This window comes from Acinonyx jubatus, chromosome B4 (assembly GCF_027475565.1).
Source record: "Acinonyx jubatus isolate Ajub_Pintada_27869175 chromosome B4, VMU_Ajub_asm_v1.0, whole genome shotgun sequence".
NCBI classification, from domain to species: domain Eukaryota; kingdom Metazoa; phylum Chordata; class Mammalia; order Carnivora; family Felidae; genus Acinonyx; species Acinonyx jubatus.
This window is the reverse complement of record NC_069387.1, coordinates 110,471,578-110,487,855: the sequence shown is the minus strand read 5'-3', so window position 1 is coordinate 110,487,855 and position 16,278 is coordinate 110,471,578. Positions and strand designations below refer to the sequence as shown.

The following is a 16,278-nucleotide window of genomic DNA, read 5'->3' as shown; positions in this document are numbered from 1 at the left end:
GCTGGAGTGGAAAATAGATTAGAATCCCTTGCTGTGGAGATAAAAGAAGTTACAACTAGTCAGGATGAAATAAACAATGTTATAACTGAGCTGCAATCATGGATGGATGCCTTGGCAGCAAAGATGGATGAGGCAGAACAGAGAATCAGTGATATAGACGACAAACTTATGGAGAATAATGAAGCAGAAAAAAGAGGGAGATGAAGGCAAAAGAGCATGATTTAATAATTAGAGAAATCAGTGACTTATTAAAAAGGAACAACATCAGAATCATAGGGGTTCCAGAACAGGAAGAGAGAGAAATAGGAGTTGAAGGGTTAGGTGAGCAAATCATAGCAGAAATCTTTCCTAATATGGGGAAAGACAGACATCAAAATCCAGGAAGCACAGAGGACTCTCATTAGATTTAACAAAAACTCACCATCAACAAGGCATATCATAGTCAAAGTCACAAAATACCCAGCCAAGGAGAGAATCATGAAAGCAGCAAGGGAAAAAAAGTCCTTAACCTACAAGGGAGGGCAGATCAGGGTTGCAGCAGACCTGTCCACAGAAACGTGGCAGCCCAGAAAGGAGTGGCGGGATATATTCAGTGTGCTGAATCAGAAAAATGTGCAGCCAAGACTTCTTTATCCAGCAAGACTGCCATTCAAAACAGGAAAGATAAAAAGTTTCCCACACAAACAAAAATTAAAGGAGTTTGTGACCACTAAACCAGCCCTGCAAGAAATTTTAAGGGGGACTCTCTGAGGGGACAAAAGATGAAAATATAAATAAATAAATAAATAAATAAATAAATAAATAAATAAATACAAAAGCAACAAAAATTGGAAAGGACCAGAGAACAGCAGAAACTCCAACTCTACAAACATCATAATGGCCATAAATTCATATCTTTCAGTACTCACTCTAAACATCAATGGACTCAACAATCCAATCAAAACACATAGGATAAGAATGGACAAGAAAACAAGACCCATCTAAATGCTGTTTACAAGAGACTCACTTTATACCTAAAGACACCTTCAGATTGAAAATAAGGGGATAGAGAACCATCTATCATGCTAACGGTCAACAAAAGAAAGCCGGAATGGCCATACTTGTATCAGACAATCTAGACTTTAAATTAAAGACTGAATCAAGTGATGAAGAAGGGCATTATATCACAATTAAGGGTTCTATTCACCAAGAAGACCTAACAATTGTAAACATTTATGCACCAAGTGTGGAAGCACCCAAATATATAAATCCATTCATCACAAACATAAAGAAACTCATCGATAGTAATACTATAATAGTAGGAGACTTCAATATCCCACTCTCAGCAATGGACAGATCATCTAATCAAAAAATCAACAAGGAAACAATGGCTTTGAATGACACACTGGACCAGATGGACTTAACAGATATATTCAGAACACTTAATCCTAAAGCAGCAGAATATACATTCTTCTCCAGTGCACATGGAACATTCTCCAGAATAGACCACATATTGGGACAAAATTAAGCCCTCAGCAAGTACAAAAAGATCGAGATCATACCATGCATATTTTCAGACCACAATGCTATGAAACTCAAAATCAACCACAAGGAAAAATTTGGAAAGGCAACAAATACTTGGAGACTGAAGAACATCCTACTAAAGAATGATTGGGCTAACCAAGAAGTTAAAGAGGAAATTAAAAAGCATATGGAAGTCAATGAAAATGATAACACCACAACCCAAAACCTCTGGGATGCAGCAAAGGCGGCCATAAGAGGAAAGTATATAGCAATCCAGGCCTTCCTAAAGAAGGAAGAAAGATCTCAGATACACAACCTAACCTTACACCTTAAGGAGCTGGAAAAAGAACAGCAAATAAAACCCCAAACCAGCAGAAGACAGGAAATGATAATGATTGGAGCAGAAATTAATGCTATCAAAACCAAAAAAACAGTAGAACAGATCAATGAAACCAGAAGCTGGTTCTTTGAAAGAATTAATAAAATTGATAAACCACTAGCCAGTTTGATCAAAAAGAAAAAGGAAAGGACCCAAACAAATAAAATCAAGAATGACAGAGGAGAGATCACAACCAACACAGCAGAAATACAAAAATAATAAGAGAATTCTATGAGCAATTATATGCCAATACAATGGGCAATATGGAAGAAACGGACAAATTCCTGGAAACATATATACTACCAAAACTGAAATAGGAAGAAATAGAAAATTTGAACAGACCCATAACCAGTAAGGAAATTGAATTAGTAATAAAAAATCTCCCCAAAAACAAGAGTCCAGGGCCAGATGGCTTTCCAGGGGAATTCTACCAAACAATTTAAGGAAGAGTTAACACCTATTCTCTTGAAGCTGTTACAAAAAATAGAAATAGAAAAAAACTTCCAAACTCATTATATGAAGCCAGCATTACCTTGATCCCAAAACCAGAGACCCCACTAAAAAGGAGAACTATAGACCAATTTCCCTGATGAACATGCATGCAAAAATCCTCAACAAGATATTAGCTAACCGATCCAACAATACACTAAAAAACTATTCACCACAACCAAGTGTGATTTATACCTGGGATGCAGGGCTGATTCAATATCCGCAAAACAATTAACGTGATTCATCACATCAATAAAAGAAAGGACAAGAACCATATGATCCTCTCAATAGATGCAGAGAAAGCATTTGACAAAATACAGCATCCTTTCTTGATAAAAACCCTCAAGAAAGTAGGGATAGAAGGACTTAAAATGGTCCTCCTATATATGGTCATAAAAGCCATATACAAATGACCCAACGCTAATATCAATGGGGAAAAACTGAGACCTTTCCCCCTAAGGTCAGGAACAAGACAGGGATGTCCACTCTTGCCACTGTTATTCAGCATAGTGTTGGAAGTCTTAGCCTCTGCAATCAGACAACACAAAGAAATAAAAGGCATCGAGATCAGCCAGGACAAGGTCAAACTTTCACTCTGAGCAGATGACATGATACTCTATAGGGAAAACCCAAAAGGTTCCACCAAAAAACTGCTAGAATTCATTCATGAATTCAGTAAAGCTGCAGGATATAAAATCAATGCACAGAAATCGGTTGCATTCCTATACACCAACAATGAAGTGACAGAAAGAGAAATCAAGGAATTGATCCCATTTACAGTTGCACAAAAAAAACATAAAATACCTAGGAATAAATCTAACCAAAGAGGTGAAAAATCTATACACTGAAAACTATAGAAATATTATGAAAGAAATTGAAGAAGACACAAAATGGAAAAAGATTCCATGCTCCTGGATAGGAAGAACAAATATTGTTAAAATGTTGATACTACCCAAAGCAATCTACATATTCAATGCAATCCCTATCAAAATATCACCAGCATTCTTCACAGAGCTAGAACAAATAATCCTAAAATTTTTATGGAACCAGAAAAGACCCTGAATAGCCAAAGCAATCATGAAAAAGAAAACCAAAGCAGGAGGCATCACAGTCCCAGACTTCAAGCTATACTACAAAGCTGTAATCATCAAGACAGTGTGGTACTGGCACAAGAACAGACACTCAGATCAATGGAACAGAATAGAAAACCCAGAAATGGACCCACAAACGAATGGCCAACTAATCTTTGACAAAGCAGGAAAGAATATCCAATGGAATAAAGACAGTCCCTACAGCCAGTGGTGCTAGGAAAACTGGACAGCGACATGCAGAAGAATGAACTTGGACCACTTTCTTACACCATACACAATGATAAACTCAAAATGGATGAAAGACCTAAATGTAAGACAGGAAACTATCAAAATCCTCGAGAAGAAAGCAAGCAAAAACCTCTTTGATCTTGGCCGCAGCAACTTCTTACTCAACATGTCTCTGGAGGCAAAGGAAACAGAAGCAAAAATGAACTACTGGGACCTCATCAAAATAAAAAGCTTCTGCACAAGGAAGGAAACAATCAGCAAAACTAAAAGGCAACTGGTGGAATGGGAGAAGATATTTGCAAATGACATATCAGATAAAGGGTTAGTATTCAAAATCTACAAAGAACTTGCCAAATTCAACATCCAAAAAAGAAATAATCCAGTGAAGATTCTTCCAGTGAAGAAATGTGCCAAAGACATGAATAGATGCTTCTCCAAAGAAGACATCCAGATAGCCAACCAACACATGAAAAAATGCTAAACATCACTCATCATCAGGGAAATACAAATCAAAACCACAATGAGATACCACCTTATACCTATCGGAATGGCTAACATTAACAACTCAGGCAACAACAGATGTTGGCCAGGATGCGGAGAAGGAGGATCTCTTTTGCATTGTTGGTGGTGGGAATGCAAGCTGGTGCAGCCACTCTGGAAAACAGTATGGAGGTTCCTCAAAAAACTAAAAATAGAATTACCCTATGACCCAGCAATTGCACTATTAGGCATTTATCCAAGGGATACAGGTGTGCTGTTTCAAAGGGACACATGCACTCCAATGTTTATAGCAGCACTATCAACAATGGCCAAAGTATGGAAAGAGCCCAAATGTTCATCGATGGATGAATGGATAAAGAAAATGTGGTGTGTGTATATATATATATATATATATATATATATATATATATATATACACACATATATATATAAATATATACACAATGGAGTATTACTCGGCAATCAAAAAGAATGAAATCTTGCCATTTGCAACTACGTGGATGGAACTGGAGGGTATTATGCTAAGTGAAATTAGTTAGTCAGAGAAAGACAAAAATCATATGACTTCACTTATATGAGGATTTTAAGAGACAAAACAGATGAACACAAGGGAAGGGAAACAAAAATAATATAAAAACAGGGAGGGGGACAAAACATAAGAGACTCATAAAGATGGAGAACAAACAGAGGGTTACTGGAGGGAGTGTGGGAGGGGGGATGGGCTAAATGGGTAAGGGGAATTAAGGAATGTACTCCTGAAATCATTGTTGCACTATATGCTAACTAACTTGGATGTAAATTTAAAAAAATAAAATTATAAAAAGTAAAAAAAAAAAACTGTTGCCGTTAGTTTTCTAGATTGCTAGAAAAAATAATAAATTGAATATGCGAATTATTTTTCCCATCTTAACAACTAGGTTTCATTGAACAAACTAAATGACTATGTGATGATCAGCCAATATTATTGCCATTATTATAATACAAAATGTTCAATTATTCACAGTTTAATTTGGTCATGTCATAGTGACAGCCATGAAATGAAAATCAGTTTGAAAAAGAAGCATGCAAAATATGTTTTGGTTTAATTGTTTAAATCAAATTTCAATAGGGACCATATATGGAGGACTCTGGGCTGAGTAAATGAGAGTAATAAGCAATGACTGTCTGAAATTGTGAAAATTATCTTACTATACTTTGAAGAGTTGTCTATTTCAGGAATCACATTCTTTCTTTCTCCAGAAAACAATATAAGACTACACTTTTTTAATTTATATTTTAAAATCCTATAAGGGAATTTTCTATGGGTCCCAAAACATAATTATTAGCACTGTCACAAAAAAAAGCTTTTATTGCTAACAAGATTGTTGAGGTCACAGGGAGAAAAATAACAATTGATGGTTGAGCCATTTTATTAGAAGACAATTATTTCTGCTACATGTTTATTTTAATATTCATGCATTCAGATTAAGATGTCAATTAGTGATTGGTTATATTGGTCCCATCAATCACAAGTAATACGGATATATTCAGGTATTATACTGTAGAATTTCCCTCAGCAACATAAGCCTGTAAAATTGAATACCAAGTATTAAATCAATAGAAAAGCTACCAGTTCCAAATGGAGACCAAAGAATCATTGAGTTATCACCTACAGAAGCAATCTAATGACCTATATATCAAATAAGGAATGATAACTAATTTGCTGTCAGTCTTAACAGAATAAAGCAATATGGCATCTATTAGCCACTGAAAGAAAAAGAATATAAATTCACTAGGCTTCCAATTACCCTACACCCACCTAGAATTGTTGGCCAACTGGAAAATCTATTTTGCTTAGGTTTCTTTATGGACTGCTTTTTCTTTTCTTTTTTTCTTTTTGAAGTGCCTTTTCTTTTTGTTTCACTTCACCCATATTGAGAAGAACTGTGAAAAAGTAATGATTCACCCAAATAGCTACAAAAGAGATTAATAGGGACTAGTGGGGTACATTTAGGTATGTAGAAGTTATCAGGAAAGCTTCATTCTTTGAGAACTGATTACATGAATTCTAACCTAAAAACTTGAAAGAGTTCTTAACTTGTCACCTACTGTCCCAGAATCCCATGCACTTTAGTATCCGTCCCAGAGTTTTATTTTTCAATGAAATATTATTATTTGTTGCTGTATTAAAATAAGATATATTGTATAGGTGAACAATTTTCACCTCTAGCTTTGGTCATGGTCCAATCCAGTGGCATGGGATACTTGTGCAAAGAACAGAGTTCTTATTATAACTAGGTAAATCTAAAAGATGACCAAACAAATGTCTCCGAGTTAGAGGAAAATAAGGTAGCTCCTTTTCAAGACGGTGTTCAGGGTGGTAGCTAACTAAAGTGGCTGAGTGAAGAATTAGGTGGTCAGATACAACCAACTCCTTCCAGTGTAGGTAGGATTAGGAATTCTTTGTCCTATTGACCCATGCAGTTTAGCTGTGGCCTCTGTTATACCCCAGGAGTTGCACTAAGTCACTTGGCCACCAGTTAGTGGAGCTAATGAAAATGGGGAGACTTAAACTTCTGAATTTTAGACAAAATATACAGGAGATTAGAAGTTGAGCAGTCCTGTCCTATAGTAAAGAGAAATCTTGACATCCTTGCTATAGTGATTTTCTCAATTTTTCTTAATTTATGAATATTTATTTTTTTGGTTTGGTAACACTTCTTTCTTCATTTTACAGTAAACTCTTTTGGCAACAATAAATGTAAAGTAAACACAAGTCAATGTCCAGTGAAATGCCTATTGCATTTTAATTTCTCTAGAAAGTTAATGATAAACGTGTAACTTCCACAAAATGTTTGCTGATATTTACCACTTACTATGGGAGCCACAGTGGTATCACTGAATACTTGGAGACCAGAAACTGCTGCAAAACCTCAGCATCTCTGCAAAAATTAGGAGCTCAGAACACAGATAATTTCAGCAAGTATGTTTATAATTTACTTTGTGAAGTCTGATTTTGCATTTAGATCAAATTTCTTACTTTTAATTCTAAGCTCTCTTGTGCATGTATAGAACCATGAAGCAATAGCCATCATACTAGTTCCATTAACAGAAGAATTTCATGAACACTTAAATAATACAAATTTTATATGTTATCAGATACTCCAAATAGAATATAAAAAAAATGAATTCTGTTCAATGTGATACTGTTTCATCCGATTCATGTAATCTAAAAAATATTTTAGGAAATTTGTTAGTTCAAAGGTGAACACTGACAACTTGAATGCTAATATACACATAATTAATGTTCAAAATCAGATATGATTTTTTGAGGTGATAGTATGAATACAATTTTTGGTGGAGCACATTGTGGAGGAAAAGCCAGCTTCTTACTAATTAAGAAAATTTAAGAAATAGAAATATTTTTGGCATTGGTTGTGGTAAACACCTAATCTATAATTGTGTAAAACCAGCTGAATTATTTTACCAATCCAAAAATAAGTTGAAGTGTCAAAATGTGTACAACTACTTTTATACATATATAGTGAGAGTAACTTTTCTGAAATGAAGCAGACGTTGAATATAAAAGAACACTGTGGCTTTGCAGTGTATGCTATCTGACTTAGATTTCTTTCATCAATTTGATTTTAAACATATATGAGCTTTTGAAATCTACTTTGTGAATCAACTACATGTACTACCATAATTTTTAATTTTTTTGGTGTATCAGTCCTTTAAATTTTGTTTACATTTGTTTAAAATTTCTTTGAAATCTTTAGCCAAAGTATTAAATAAATAGAGCAACAAATAACTATGGCTTTCAAAGCTTTTATTGAATCAAAGCTTTATTTAAGGTAGAATGGGAAAACAGGACAAAATTAAAATGTATTGCTATGAAAGCAAGGGAAGAACTGAAAAATCAGATGATAGAGTTTACAGTGTTTGCAATTTAATTTCAGGGCTGCCTGGGTGACTCAGTTGGTTGAGCGTCCGACTTTGGCTCAGGTCATGATCTCGCAGCTCGTGGGTTCAAGCCCCACGTCGGGCTCTGTGCTGACAGCTCAGAGCCTGGAGCCTGTTTTGGATTCTGTGTCTCCCTCTCTCTCTGCCCCAACCCACTCACATTCTGTCTCTGTCTCTCTCAAAAATAAATGAACATTGAAAAAAAGTTAAAAAAAAAAGATTTAATTTCAAAATTGCACTTTAGAAGAGTTCCACTTGTATAAGTCTCTTTTGATTGCATTCTTATTTTAATTTGATAAATCTATATTCTATAAAGGAAGGAAAGGAAATTAAGAAGCCTTACAATTTCACAGCACCTAAGTCTGGCAAACCAATCAGAATCAATATAGAGATATTATTTGATGAATTTTATCTTACAAAAATATTTTCCTAAGAAAGGTACTCAATGAGTAAAAAATACAGTGTCCATGAAAACTCATGAGTTAAAATTTTCTCACATTCAACTGAGAAAAAACAATTAAGAATTGAGAACTTTCATTTCACAGAATTTACGCTGGTCTTGCCAGGTGACTCAGCACCGATGAAGTATTTTTATGTATTAAAATACTATAATCTTCAGAGAAGAGTCAGTTGAAGATGCCAATTTTGTTTAAGATGTCAACCAGTCCTAGGATAGATGATACAGTCCTTCTACTCTCAATGGGCTATATATTCAGCATTCCAGAACATTCCAGCTTTTCCACTGCCTTTTTTTGAAGCATTTTTATTGCACATAGATAGAAAAGTGCACAAATTACAAGTGTGCAGCTAAGTGAGTTTCCACAAAGTGAATATGTCTGTGTAAGCAACACCCAGATTACAAACAGAACATTTTTTACCAGAATATTCTGGTAACCCTCCCACCCTCTGTGTCACCTCTCAGCTACTACACTCTTACCCTCAGGGGAACCTATCATAACTTCTAAACATGGATATTTTTAATGCATGTTATCATGTGCAGGTTCTTGAACTTTCTATGAATGCAATCACATGTTTTTACATGTGATTTATTAAATGTTATTTTTATGAGATTCATTCACATTGTCTTGAATATTGGTAATTTTTAATATTTTCATTTCTGTATATTATCCTACTATAAAAATAAACTACAGTTCACTTACCTATAGTACTCTTGACAGTTATTTGGGCTGTTTCTAGCTTGGGGCTCTACTGCATAAATTTTATGAATATTCTTATACATGTCTTTTATGAATGTATGTATATTCCTAATGTAAACTCTCAAAACATCTTTATTTTTAAATTTTATTTTATATAAATTAAACCTTTCATTAAAACAATTTCTTCTTTTTTCCAAATGAATAACAGGCAGTTTAATGCCATGAGATCAGTAAACATTTTACAATTTTACTGTAACCTTCCACTATGCATTTGTTTTTACACACATCCACATAGTCACTCATTTTACTATATTATATTATATTATATTATATTATATTATATTATATTATATATTTCATTTCATTTTTAAATGTTTTGTTTATTTTGAGAGAGAGAGAGAGAGAGAGAGTATGAGAGCACGTGCAGGGGAGGGGCAGAAAGAGAGGGAAGGGAGACAGATAATCCGGAGCCTGACACAGGGCTCAACCTCATGACCCTGAGATCATGACCTGAGCTGAAATCATGAGTTGGACGCCCAATAGACTGAGCCACCCAAGCGCCTCCGTATTCACTCATTTTATTTTCTGCTCAGACACAGCTTCCAGTGGCAGCCATCAACCATTTGAGGAACACCCTCAACTTTCAATTAATTCTTAATCAATCTTTAATTGATTACTTTCATAATCTTGCAGAAAAGATCCAATGATCAGTATAAATCCCTACTACAGTGTGTTGGTTTCTACCTGATTACAGACTTCGTTCTTTTGGAACAAAGTGAGTTATAAATAAAAAAAAAATAGTCATATACATAGACTGTCCTAAAATTATTGACAATACTATTTCTGCAAAAGCCAAACAGAATTGCTTACATATAAAAAATTAAATTGTAGCTTCAAATGCTTTATAGATAATCTTCAGGAAACGTAGTTACTCTTACAGAAAATATAGATTGGATATTAGACACTTGGTATGGAATTATTCATGACTGGGAGAATTTTTTTCTTTCACCTGGGAAGCAGGCATTTTATTGAAATTGGATCAGTTGTTTTGATGGTGCAATTTAGCATTATCTTTTTTCGTATATGTTAGCTTTGCAAAATTTGAAATTACTTGATTGAAGTTATCTGAACTCTTTGGAAAAATCAAGACCTGACTTGGAAGTCTGTTTTCTCTAGATATTTCAGTGTTTAAGAGTCACGTTAGAAATGGAGATTAGCAAGAAACTACCAGTAATGGATTAAGTGTAGGGAGAATTTAGCCAATTTAATATTGCTTAATGTTCATTTTATATGTTTGAATCACTGTGTACCTAGTAATATTATGTTGTTTCTAAATGTTTAGTAAAATAACTTCAACCTCTATATTATTGAATAAATTCTAGTACACTCAGACATACTTAGCAACTCCAAAGAAATACAAGTTATGAAATAAAACACCTTAGGTATAATATGTGTTTCTTGATGTTGTAACAAAAAGTGATAGAGTTTCTCCAAACATTCTTTAAAGTACAACTGAAAAAAAAAAAACAACAACTAACAAATCAAATCAAATCAAATAATTTTGGATCTGACACGGATTAGTAACAAAAACGATAGCAACAACAGCAGCAAAAACGATAATAATCCCCAGTAATTATTGGGGGTTAATCATCTGTGTGCTGGGCCTCGTGTTAGCCCTGCTTTTGTAATGACTCATTTTATCCCAGCGAAACCTGAGACATAGGGAGGTTTGGGACTTGCACAATGTTGCAGAGCTAATAAGTGGGAGACCTGGAGCTGGAGCCAAGAATATCCAATTTCAATGTCTATTCTTTTAACTACTCTACTGGTTTTCATAGGAATCAAGAGGGATCTTTATTAGTTTTATTTATTCATTTATTATTTATTTTTCATTTACTTATTTTGAGACAGAGATAGAGCAGGAGCCGGGGAGAGGCAGAGAGAGAGAGAGACGGAGAGAGAAAATCCCAAGCAGTCTCCGTGCTGTCTGTGCAGGGCCCCATGCAAGGCTTGATCCCACAAGCTGTGAGATCACGACCTGAGCTGAAATCAAGACGTGGGCACTTAACCAACGGAGACACCTAGGCCCCCCAAGAAGGTTTTTAATAAGAAATGATAGAAAGGAAAAAAAAAGAAATAATAGAGGGATTAGAGGCTTTTATAGCATGATTTTAGTCTTTCTTAAAATTCCTTCATTTCATAAAGTGATCATCATGCCAGGAGAGGTCCATGAACTGGCTGTCCTAAACGACAGTGGCAGGAAAATGCTTCATGCCTGCTACGAGGTGACTGGGTGTGCAGCACCTCTAACTGAGCCGCGAACACAGCCTGTGCTGTTTCACTGTGCCTTTGGCTTGCCTGGCCCGACAGTGAACTATCTTTTAAAACTCAGCGTTTTTTTCCAAGCACCTCTCATTTTTATTCCTAAAGCACATTTTTCACTGCCTTCTCACCACCCACAGCAAGGTCAAATATCTCTCTTCCCCATCGCTGTGCTTTGGCTCCTGCCTACACCATTTCACTCATTCCTCCTACCTGCTTCCCTAATGTCTCCTTTCATTTGAAACAAGTGCGTCTTCCACCTACCTGCACGAAGATTTGAAGATTCCTTTAGAGAATTCTAGCTGCTGGTGTATAAATAGCTATCTTTTTGTCAGGCAAACTTACTCTGGGGAATGGTAAGTTTGCTTTTCCAGTCAAGGATATTCCCAATATCCTATATATACTCTTCTAAATGCGAGTAGTTAAGTGGATGCACTTCCTTACTTACTGAGTCTTACCAATAAATTATGAAATGTTTCTTCATTTGATTCGATTTGATTTCAAATCATAAACATTTATCACACTTTATATTAAGAATAGTCATTCTAGGGTGGCTGGGTGGCTCAGTTGATTAAGTGTCCAAGTCTTTGGTTTCAGCTCTGGTCATGATCCTTCTCTCGGTTTGGGAGTTTGAGCCCACTGTCAGGCTCTGCACTGCCAGCACAGAGCCTGCTTGCGATTCTCTCTCTGCCCCTTCCCCACCTGCTCTCTCGCTCTCTCTCTGTCTCTCAAAATAAATAAACACTACAAAAATAATCATTCTAGTACTATATTTTCATACAATAGGCTTTATGTTGGTTAGTGATTGTCGCTTTACCTTCTTGTTAGCCAGCAATTAAGAAATTTTGAATTTTACTCATTATGCCATTTTACATTATTTTTGAATTCTGAAAACAAAACGTTTTAATACAAAGATCTTTCACACGATGGATTTTTTACTTTGGTCAATTCATTCAACAATATTGTTTGGCACCTACTACGGGCCAGCCAATACTGTTTCCACAAGGAATACAGTGGTATGAAAGACGTGGGAAGTCCGTGTTCTTCAGAAGCCTGCACTCTAATAGGGTACACGGTAATTACAGAGTAAACAAAACACAGAGCAAGATATTTAGCATTTTAGAGATATTAAAGTTTTTCAGTTAATGATCAGTGGCCGATGGAAATAAATAAAATGGGAGGAGTGGTGTAGAACGGTGGTAGGGTCAGATCCAAGTACTTTGATGCCTAAATTACCATGTAATAATTTTGAAGGACCTAATAAAGCACTGCTATACGTGATGCTGCCCCCCAGTATTTAAGTGTGCATCCATCCTGTGCTACTTACTTCAGAGATTGTGTCTGGCCTTTCAGCACTGGAGTGAGATGGGAGAGAACAGGCTTTCATCGTCATGCACAATTTACGAGCACAAAACCTTAGGATGAAAAAAGTTTCTTATCCACAAAATGAGGGATTAGTATGAATCAGGTTTTTTTTTTTAATGTTTATTTATTTATTTTAAGAGAGAGGCAGAGAGAGAGAGAAAGCAAATTCCGAGCAGGCTCAAGCTGTCGGTGCCGAGCTTGACACAGGGTTCGATCTAACAAACCATGAGATCATGACCTGAGCCGAAATCAAGAGTCGGTGGCTTAACTGATAGAGGCCACCACCCAGGTGTCTCATGAGTCCGGGGACCATAGATTCCTAAAGAGACTTTGGGTGAAATTCATGGGAACTATGAAATTAAATGAGAAAAATTACCTTTACTTTCAAAATCTCTAAGTGAAATTTAACATTTCCTTCAATAAACTGGTAATAATATCTGCACTACCTGAGAATTTTTCACCAACAGAAATCACAGATCTTTTTGAATTATGTCATAGTAGTTATGGATATCTCAAGTTATTATTTACTCCAGTCACTATTGAGAAATTATAATTACTAGATACAAAGAATGATTATGCCATTAAATGTAATAAAGAAGCACAAATATTACTGCATCACCTTTGTTTTAAAACCAAAATAAAATCATTTTAATATAATTTATTTTCGTTCTAATCCTATTTTTTGTGAAATAAAAGAACAAGATATTGTTAGATGATCCAGTGAAATGAAAATATATCAATATAAACTAGAATATGTATATTCTATTTTAAAATGCCAGTAAGGAAGGGGCTTGTAGGAAGTGATATCTGAGCTGAGAGCTACAGAATGAAGAGCAGTCAATTATACAGAAAGCCAAGGAGGAGACTCCAGGGCAAGGGAACAGTATAGACAAAAGTACCAAACAGTAAAGAATCTGGTGAATGCTGTGGAAGGTAGGAGGTGAAAGCTACAGTTGTGTGTTTGTCTCCAGCCATGCTCAGGTTCATGGCAGTGTGAGGAAAATTGGTGGGTAAATGATTTTTACCCAGGGTTGTGATTTAACCAGGAGTTTGATGCATGAGGAGTGGTGAAGATATATGCTAGGCATTGGTAACAATGATCACCAGGGAAATTAAGCAAAATAAGGACAACTATGAATATGTGTTAGAGGTGGAGAGATACAAGAGGGTAGTGAGGATGAGGATAGTAGGACTAAAGAAATGTAGGTTCTAGTGAGGACTGTGGATTATTGAAGCTGTATATTAGAACGAATGGGTATGAAAAAGTCTACTTTAGTAGTTCCAGAGAGATGACAACGGCTGTTGTCTTAATCAGCTCAAGCTGCTCTAACAAATACCATAGACTGGGTGATTTAAACAACAGAATTTTTTTCTTACAGTTTTGGAGGCTGGAAGTCCAAGATTATAGTGCCAGCAAGGTGGAGTTTTGGTGATAGTCCTCTTCCTGGATTGTAGATGGATGCCTTCTTACTTTATCTTCACCTGGTGATGAAAGACATGCATGTTTCTTCTTATAAAGCCACTAATCCCATTCATGATGGCTCTAGTCTCCTGACCTAATTACATTGCAAAGGTCCCCACTTCTAAATGCCATCACACTAGGGATTAGGGCTTCAGCATATGAATGGGAAGGCATGGCAACTATGGAGATGCAAAGTATACAATTCAATATTCTTCAGGGTATTGCTAGGACAATGGAAAGGAAGCTCAATGAGGTTAGGACATTTTCTTTTGCCACTTTCTTCCCAACTCTTAGAATTGTGCCTATCACACAGAAGATGCTTAATAAATGTTAACAAATTAAATGAATGTATCACATGTGTAAGTAAGCAAGATGTCAGATGACTACCAGATTTCTGAATGGATGGAAATTTTGAATTAAGGAGAAAGGGGTGGGGGAAAGGTTTGTAGTTAAGTTAGGTTATTTCTTAAACATTAATATAAAATATTCATGTTATCATAATCATTTCATAATAATCTCATAATCATCTCATAATCATATCATAATCACAGTGTTTTTTGAGCACCTGTTCTAGTGGAAATACCATTATAGGCACTATAAGAAAAAATATGATCCCTTCTTTTCTAGGGATAAGAGCATGTGGAGAATTTAGTTGAAATTTAGGCAGGTATGATAGAAAAGGACAACAGTTTTCTCCCCAGAAAATACAAACTTTTTTAAAAAATGCAGAAATACCCCAATGTCTTCATTGAAAACTGCTTTGAAATTTGAATCCCATTCCCAGCTAAACTATCAATCAAATGTGAGCAAAATAATAATGCTTTTAGAATTCAAGGACTAAGAAAGTCTTCATTTCCTAAAAAGTATTGTTAGAAGATACACTTTAGCAAAGCCAAATATAGTTCAAGTAATCAATAAATTATGAACAGGCCTCAAATGCAATTAAAGAAAATCTCTGGATTATAGACTTACCAAAGCCTAACAAGCCTGTCCAATATTGTCCTTTTAATAAATACATTATTAAGCCTTGGGTCAACTTAGTGATTGTGGAACATAATTACCTCTTACTCTAAAAACAATGGAGAAACAAAACAAAACCAAAGGATATTAGAAATACCAGGAAAAATAGATAGCTATGCTAGAAAGGCATAATCCAAATAAAAAGTAAACAAAATGTAACATTATTCTGAGTAAATTAATTGAATAAGGAAAGATAATGCATTTGGTTTTGATAACGTGTTCCACTTAAGTGACACAGATGTACCAATATAGATTTCTTTTTCTCTTCAAATCCATTCCCACTAGTTATGAGCAGTGCAGGATTTCAATATTTTATATACTTGATATTGAAATTTAATATTAAATAATCAACTTCTCCTTAAGCATAGAAGACTTACCCCCACTAAATTGGAGGTTCTTAATCACTTCTGTATGAGTATCACCAAGAGCAATGCCTGCCCTGACAAACAATAGCATTCAGTAAATATTTCTTGTTAAAATCATGGGACAAAATATATCTATTATTCACTTTGATAGAAGTTCAAGGCAAGCGGGGTAAAGAGAAACATGGGGAAATAATTTGTTGCAAGTATCACTTGGCAGAACAATAACAACTATCACAAGCGTATCTAAAAGAAAATTAATGAACAGGACACATTCCCTGTCCTCATGGAATTCATAGCCCAGTTGGAGACCATATATATATAAATAATTGAAAAATAAAGTATGGCAGTGTCCATGATGTTGTCACTAACAAAATATAATAGCCAAAAAAAAAGTTAGTTTACTTGAGAGAGACTGAAGGAGCTAGGTAGGGGAGACACAAGTGATAAACCTTAA

The 16,278-nt window shown here is 35.2% G+C and overlaps 1 long non-coding RNA gene across 1 annotated transcript in view; it reads right to left on the bottom strand.

The window, feature by feature from the left end:
* LOC113602798 (uncharacterized) overlaps positions 1–16,278 on the bottom strand; it is a 74,989-nt gene that overhangs the window by 34,782 nt on the left and 23,929 nt on the right. Inside the window, exon 2 of the long non-coding RNA XR_003424312.2 lies at positions 14,355–14,459. This is a non-coding gene — a long non-coding RNA (uncharacterized LOC113602798). The remainder of the gene's footprint in view (positions 1–14,354; positions 14,460–16,278) is intronic.